Genomic DNA, 8,004 nt, shown 5'->3' on the forward strand with positions numbered 1-8,004 from the left:
ACCAATATCTTTCCATTTCCCTCACCCCCCAGCCCCTGGTAACCACAATTCTACTCTGTTTCTCTGAATTTGCCTTTTTTAGATTCCACTTACAGATGATATCATACAGTATGATATATACACACACACACAATGGTTATTATTGTGTGTGTGTGTGTGTATATATATATGCACCTGTTGATGAACACTTAGGTTGTTTCTGTTGATGTAAGAAACATCCAAACTGGCTACTGCTTAAACCTGAGTCTCAGCTTCTTACCTTCCTCCCTAAACAGCATGAGCTTCAGCACCCTTTCCAGCTTCTCCACAAACTATTGGACTCTGCTCCGTACAGCTGCCCAGCTACCAGGCTGGCCAGAGTTTGGAGGCCTGGCTGTGGCGATGGCCAAGCGTCTGATGGGCATAGGGAGCATTCAGAGCAAGAGGGAGACTATGCAATGCCTGAATGACTGTCTGGCCTCCTGCCTAGAGACAGTGAGAAGCCTGGAGGCTGATAATCAGAGACTGGAGAGCAAAATCTAGGAATGTCCAGAGAAGATGGGACCCCAGGTCAGAGACTGGGGCATTACTTCAAGACCATCAAGGACCTGAGGGCTCAGATCTTTGTAAGTTTTGTGGACAGTGCCTGCATCATCCTGCAGATTGACAATGCCTGACTTGCTGTTGATGACTTCAAAGTCAAGTATGAGATACAGCTGGCCATGCGCCAGTGTTTGGAGAACGACGTCAATGGGTTCCGAAAGGTCACTGATGACACCAATATTACCCGTCTGCAGCTGGAAACAGAGATCTTAAGGAAGAGCTGCTCTTCATGAAGAACCATGAGGAGGAAGTAAATGGTCTACAAAACCAGATTACCAGCTCTGGGTTGATCATAGAATTGGATGCCTCCAAATCTCAGAACCTCAGCCAGATCATGGCAGACATCTGACCCCAGTGGGATGAAATGGCTCAGAAGAACCGAGAGGATCTAGACAAGTGCTTGTCCCAGTAGACTGAGGAGAGCACCACAGTGGTCACCTTATAGATGGCTGAGATAGCAGCTGCTGAGATGACACTCATGGAACTGACATACAATCTAGTCCTTGGAGATTTACTTGAACTCCATGAGAAATCTGTAGGTCAGTCTGGAGAATGGCCTGAGAGAGGTGGAGATGAGCTATACCACGCAGATGGAACAGCTCAATAGGATCCTGTTGCACATGGAGTCAGAGCTGGCCCAGACCTGGGCAGAGCAACAGCACCAGCCCCAGGAGTCCAAGGCACTGCTGAACATCCAGGTCAAACTGGAGGCTGAGATCGCCACTTACAGCCGCCTGCTGAAAAGAGAGGGCTTCAATCTTGGTGAAGCCCTGGACAATAGCCACTCCATACAATCCATTCAAAAGACCAACTTCCCTCCCCACCCAGGATTGTGGATGGCAAAGTGGTGTCTGAGGTCAACGATGCCAAAGTTCTGAGGCTTTAAAGGCAGCAGAAGTGGGGCACCCCTTGGGGGGGAGGGCAAGAGGCCAATAAAAAGTTCAGAGATCATTGAACATTAAAGAAAGAAAGAAAGAAACGTCCAAACCTGTAGAGAATTTTTGAGTTTATTTGAGCCAAACCAACGACAATTACCAGTAAGCAAAATCTCAACGGACTGAGAAAATGCTCCGGAGAATGGCAATTTTGCAGCTTATTTTATACACTAAAAGCAAAGGAGGAGACATAAGAGGGGATAGGTTACATGAAATTTATTGGTGGTAGATCATGGGGCCAGGAGAAAGCAAAGTGCGGGAAGTCTCTGAGATTGGACAGGGTCAAATGGAGAGACGCGTGCTTCCTTTACATTGGTGGGCATAGGGCAGTTAATGGTTAACGTTTACAGCATGTAGAGATGGTCTTCAGGCAGGACAACAATGAGGGGTTCTGGGTCTGAGGCTAGTGGAGAAGTGGGGAGACTGTGCCCTGAGGCATCTAGATAAAGGAGATTACTCTGACCTGCAGAAGGTATTTTACTGTGCGGGCAAAAACGCAAGAGAAAGGCTCAATTTAGGTAAAGAGTGACCTTTGTAAAGGAAGATTCCACCTTGGACGTCACCTCCTTGGTCACTATCCCCCCTGACTCACTTTTAGTTGTGAAGTTTTAATTTCAGGCCATCCCCTGGGGTTACTTTGGGTCTCTGAGTTTGTAAAGACGCCTGCAGGCCTTCCCTGAGCATGTCAGGTTATATGGCCAGCCCCCTTTTTTTTGTTTGTTTGTTAATTGTCACCTGAGGATATTTTTTTCCATTGCTTTTCAGAGAGAATGGAAGGGAGGGAGGGGGAGGGGGGGAGAGAGAGAGAGAGAGAGAGAGAGAGAGAGAAAACATCAATGTGTGAGAGATGGACTGGCTGCCTCCTACATGTGCCTGGCCAGGGCCCAGGGAGTGCACCCACAACCCTTTGGTGTGCAGGCCTGCGCTCTAACCATTGAGCACACTACCAGGGTATGGCCCCTTTTTTGTCCACACTTCATATCTTGGCTATTGTGAGTAATGGTGCAATGAGTATGAGCGAGCAGGTATCTCTTCGAGATAATGGTTTAATATCCTCTGGATAAATACCCAGGAGTGCGATTGCTGGCTCCTATGGCAGTTCTATTTAAACATTTTTGAGAAACCACCATACTGTTTCCACAGTGGCTTTTCCAAATTACTTTATTTTTTATTTTTGGTAATCCTCACCTGAGGATATTTTTTCCATTAATTTCATTCATTCATTCATTCATTCATTCATTCATTCATTCATTCCTCACCTGAGGATATTCTTTCCATTGCCTTTTCAGAAAGAGTGGAAGGAAGAGAGAGGGAAACATCAATGTGACAGAAACACATTGATTGGTTGCCTCCTGCACCTGCCCCGACTAGGGCAGGGGATGAGTCTGCAATCCAGGTACATGCCTTTGACCAGTAATCGAACCCACGGCCCCTTGGTGCATAGGCCGACTTTCTAACCACTGAGCCACGCTGGTCAGGGCCCAAATTACATTCTGTAGTGGGAATCAGTCTTAATGTGAGGATCTGATGCTATCTCCAGATAGTGTGAGAGTTGAGTTAGATTATAGGACATGCAGTTGGAGTCTGCCGGAGAAATGAATTGCCTTGTTGTGGGAAAACCCAAACTCATCTGGTGTCTGAAGTGTCTGGTGAGAGAGTGGAGAGGAAGTTTCCCCAGAACTTGCAAAAGATAGAGCCTTGGCTGGGATGGGAGCCCCTGTAACTTGGCCCCAGAGGCCTGCTGCAAACCTGGGTCTGCCTTTAACAAGCTGGGTCAATGGACACGTCTCTTTTGCTTTCAGGGCCCTGAACTTCTAACTATAGCCATGGGGACACCTTCCTGCCCTGCCTTGCCAGTGCGTGGGGCTGAGCGTGAGCATCATTCTCTGGGAGCCGCTGGTGGGTGTGGAGACCAGGAGTGCGGCCACTCCAACCTGGCTCTCAGAGCCTATGGCCTTGTTGCCCTCGGGAGAGGAGCCAGAATTCTCCGGCCCGCATTCATCTGTCAGAAGGCTCAGGCTCCCAGCCAGGGTAGGAGCCTCATGCTGTGGCAGCTAAGCCTTCTTCTTGGCTCCTGGCCCCTTTCTCCTCAGGACTCTTCCTCCAGCCCCTACCCCAAATCAATGTCCTGCAGGGAGCTGAGCGCCTGATGTTAACAATGACTTTCTCGGGAAAGCCCATCTGCTTTCATAACTTAACCTTTAATTGCTGAGAATTGCCTGTCCCACAGCTTAGACCTGTGGTTCTCAAAGTGTGGACTCCAGACCAGCAGCCTGAGCATGACTGGGGAACTTGTTAGGAATGCAAATTTTTGGGTCCCACTTCAGACCTACGGAATCAGATACTCTGGGGGTGCAGCCCAGCAATGTGTGTTTGAAGGAGCTCTTCAGGGGACTCTGATGTTTGCCCAAGTGTGAGAACAGCTTGGAGCTGTTACTGGTATAAGAAGTGCAAAAGGGGATGGTGTGACACCTGCCCGGATCCCCCTTTGGCCACAGGTGCCCCATTCCCTGGCTCCTGTGAGTGAGTGTTGGCTGCTAGCGGCCCCAGCTGGCCTTTCTCCTGAGCATTGCCCTGTGCTGAATCACTTTGCCCAGAAATGCCAGAGAGATTATGTACGTGCACACCCGCCCCCCGTGGGCCATAGCCAGTGACTGATGGACAGGGTGTAACAGGCTGGCCCTTGTCTTTAGGGGGGACACTCCAGTGTGAATTACGCTCTGGAGCCCCTCATAGAATTAGGTCAAGGTTAGACTTGAATTGCTCCACGCTGCTGCTTATCCCAAATGCCCAGAGCTGTTGTCAGTACAACAGGTATGAATTATACGCAACACCCTGGTGTAAAAGAAAATGTCATTTGGCTTGCTTTGGAAAATAAAAATAAACCTGGCTCAGAGGCCCTGGCTGCCAAGATGACTGTGTTTGGTTACCTCCTAGGAAGGCTGGTTTGCAGCCAGCCAGGAGAGCCTCCTGCAGTTGGGGAAGCAGGGGAGGCCCCTGGATGGCAGGCGCTGGTGGCCACGGCTTCAGTGTGTCATTTTCCTCTTGGTCTCAGAGAATCAGCTTGTCCGCCCTTGGTCCAGATGTCACAGGGAGCCCAGGAAACACACAAAAATAATAATGATTCTCTTCCCCTAACTGCCCTTCCTGAGAGGGGAGAAGGGGGAAAATGTTTTTTTATTGTCCTCAATAGATATGAATGAATTTCCCCAGTTAGTTTCTGGGGGGAATCAGAGCAGTGGCAAGTGTGTGTGTGTGTGTGTGTGTGTGTGTAGGGGGATGTTAGAGTGTGTACAGAGGTATGTTTGTGTGCATGTGGTGTACAGAGATGTGTTTGTGTGTGTGTAGAGGTATGTTTGCCTATTGTGTTCCTAGAGGTGTGTTTTTGTACCTGTGTGTAGAGAGATGGTAACTGAGACCAGAGACCCTATCACTACCCGAGAAGGTGTCAGTCTCTCCCTCATTCCCAGTTTTCTGCCCCGGGCCTCACAGCTGACACGGCTGTCACCTGCTACCCTTTTGAAGCCCATTGGGAAGACAGGAGGTGGCACTGGACGGGACAGTGGGATGACCCGTCTGAGCTTCAGCCACCTCTCTGCTTGGAACACTTCAGGGGTCTGAGGTTCTGAGTTGGGAGCAAAAACAGCAAAATTGAGTAATTATTGCTCCAAACATACCCAGAGGCCCAGGGGTTAAGGGAGAAGGAGAACCTAGTTAAGCAAAAACATTCAGAGACCAGATGGAAACAGTAAACGTGGACAGCATTTTTATTCCCTGGGAGCTGTGACTATGGATGATTTCTATTCACGCCTTTGCATTTAATTTCATTTTTGAAACTTTCTACAATCAACATGAATTATGTGTACAATAATTAAAAATGAAACCATAAGAATAATTATAAACACTCCCAACGTCTCTTCCTTGAGTGCCAGCTTCCTCTCCCACCCCCATCGTCAAAGGAAAGCTTGCATCTCCTCAACTTTGTGTCATGGAAAGTTCCCGGCACGGTGAAAAGGTGGGATGAGCAGAGCAATGCACCCTTGTACAATATACCCCCCACCTAATTCAAAAGTGGGAATATTTTTCACATCTGCTTTATTTGTGTGCATATATGAAAATCTATGCTTTTTTCTGAAACATTTGATAGTAAATTGCAGATAGGAGATTTTACCTTTAAACTCTGAGTCCACCACTTCCCAATACATCTCCTAAGTATACAGCTTCCCAAGAACCTGGGCCAGTTTTTCGTGAATGCCTTTCAGTCTGGCTTGGTCAGAGTCAGTCCTCTCCACGGGCCACTGTCCTCTATGGGAAGTTTCTCTGGACCGCCTCACCTGTCCAGATCCGCCCCAGACTCAGGGTCTATTGCAAGCCCCACCTCCTCCGTGAGGCCCTCCCTGACATTATGAAATAATATTCTGATCTGTTAGCTGACTCTTCATTTAACAGTTCTTGAGTAGAACAACTCAGACCAAGACCCAGTCCTGCTCTCCAGGGGCCCTCAGTCCAGGTGCTGGGGCAGAAAACAGGCAATGAAGCTGGGTGTGGTGGGTGCTATGAGGAGCACCAGGACTTGGTGCCGGCCGAGGTAGAGGAGAGGTGCCTCCTTGAGGCTGGGGTGGTAAGAACAGATATTTCAAAGAGGCAGATGGGATTTGAGCTGAGACCTGATGGCTACATGGGAGGACGTGGAAACAGATGCAGATCCGGCTTGGTGGAAGGAGCATCAGGGTTATGCTCAGAAAAATTGTTTGAATGAATGAACTACTGAGTGGAGAATGGATTGGAGACGGGCAGAACTGGAGGCACAGCGACCGGCTGGGAGCAGTGGCAGTCATCCAGGAGATAATCACATCATAAATTTGAATAAATGGATATGAGGGTTATGAGAGAGGTATAATCAGTGGGGTTTGGCTCTTAATTAGATATGGGAAGAAGAGCAGAGAGATATGTCAAAACTGGATATAGCATCCACTTTCCTGGCTTGAGTGACTGGATTGATACTAGTGCCTTCAATGGGTCGGGTGATTTAATAAAAGAAATAGGATTTTATGCGTGGGTGGGGGAAACGAGCTTCCTTTTGCACATGTTTGTTCGAAGTGCCTGTGGCTCATCCAAGTGGAGACATGTGATAGTGGGGAGTTTATATGAAAGGACAGGGGGCTCATCTAGATGAAGATACAGATTTTTTGGACTTAAGCAAATACGTGGCAAAGGAAGCCACACCTAGGAACAGAGTGTGGCTTGAGAGAAGTGGGTTGAGCCCCAAACCTGTCACTTTTAAGAGTTAGAAGGAGGCCGAGAAGGAGAAGCCAGAGAGGTGAGTGAAAAGCCAAGACCTGGTGCCAAAGGAACCAGGAACACTGCCAGGGAAGGAAGAAATGGTCAGTGAGTTGAATGAGGGTGCTATTATGGAAGGACAGTTTCAGTGGAGTGACAAGGGCAGGAGCAAGATTCCAGGGGCTTGAGTGACAGGCAGGACACAATGCAGGGAGATGTCAGTAAGGGTTTGTTCTGCGATTGATCGGAAGGAAATGGAAATGGGGGATGGATGGATGGAGGAAAGGAGAGCTGTTTAAACTAGGGTCCCCGTTCTCTGTTGTCCCTCGGTATCCAGCTAAAGAGGAGGAAAGCTGGGATGGAGGTGGCGGGGGAATAGGGCAACCGCCAAATAAACACACCATCCAGGGAAGCCCGCCAAGGCTGGGCCCAGAATATCTGGAACGGAACCCATCTTCCTTCTGCTGCAGGAAGTGGTGGTGGGAGCCCAGTTGACTGGAATTTCCGAGCTGTGAGGATGTTCCTGGTGAATGCTTTTTATATATTTATTTTTTCATTCATGAAAAAGAGTTAGAATTAAGTGCCCCCCCCCCCCCCCAACATTCCCTCCCACAGAGGAAGCGCTTAATTTAGCCTCATGTTCCCAGTTGAAAAATATCCCTGAGGTTTGCTGGCTTCTGCTGGGTTGTTTGTCACCTTCTCTCAAATGTGGCAGGATGTTAACGAATGTGGCAGGATCGGACTCTTTGTATCTTGATTTCAGCTGAGGCCCTAAGAGAATCGGTGACTCCATCCCAACCTCAGCACCAAGAGGAAGTTCTGTTAGACCACCTATGCAGGATGTGGAAAGAGTTGTCAAAACCAGCTTTGGGAACCTTAGATGACCCTCCCCACCCTGGCCCACAAAAGATGTTGGTGAGGCAGAGAGACAGAGTTGAAAATTAAAAGAGAATTTCTTTGAATACTTCTGTGCTATGAGTTTATCTCCTTTGGGATGAGGTAGAAGGGTGCTTCCCCTTATCTAGCGCCAAGCTAGAGGGGCTTCGATGGCACCACTCAGAAAGCTTGCTATGTGCCCCCAGAGCTGGCAGGACCCAGTAGACTGGTATCTAACTCACCTGAGAAACTTGATTTGGGAAAGACTGTACTTAGAACTGACTGGGATCTAAATAGAAGTGTGACTGTGTTTGGGAAGTAACTGCAGTTT

General features: G+C 48.5%; 1 pseudogene; it reads left to right on the forward strand.

Annotated features, from left to right (window-relative positions):
* Window positions 1-276: 276 nt before the first annotated feature.
* On the forward strand, window positions 277-1,468 carry LOC107536282 (keratin, type I cytoskeletal 18 pseudogene; annotated as a pseudogene).
* The last annotated feature ends 6,536 nt before the right edge of the window (window positions 1,469-8,004 follow it).

This window comes from Miniopterus natalensis, chromosome 7, assembly GCF_054644295.1.
Source record: "Miniopterus natalensis isolate mMinNat1 chromosome 7, mMinNat1.hap1, whole genome shotgun sequence".
NCBI lineage: Eukaryota > Metazoa > Chordata > Mammalia > Chiroptera > Miniopteridae > Miniopterus > Miniopterus natalensis.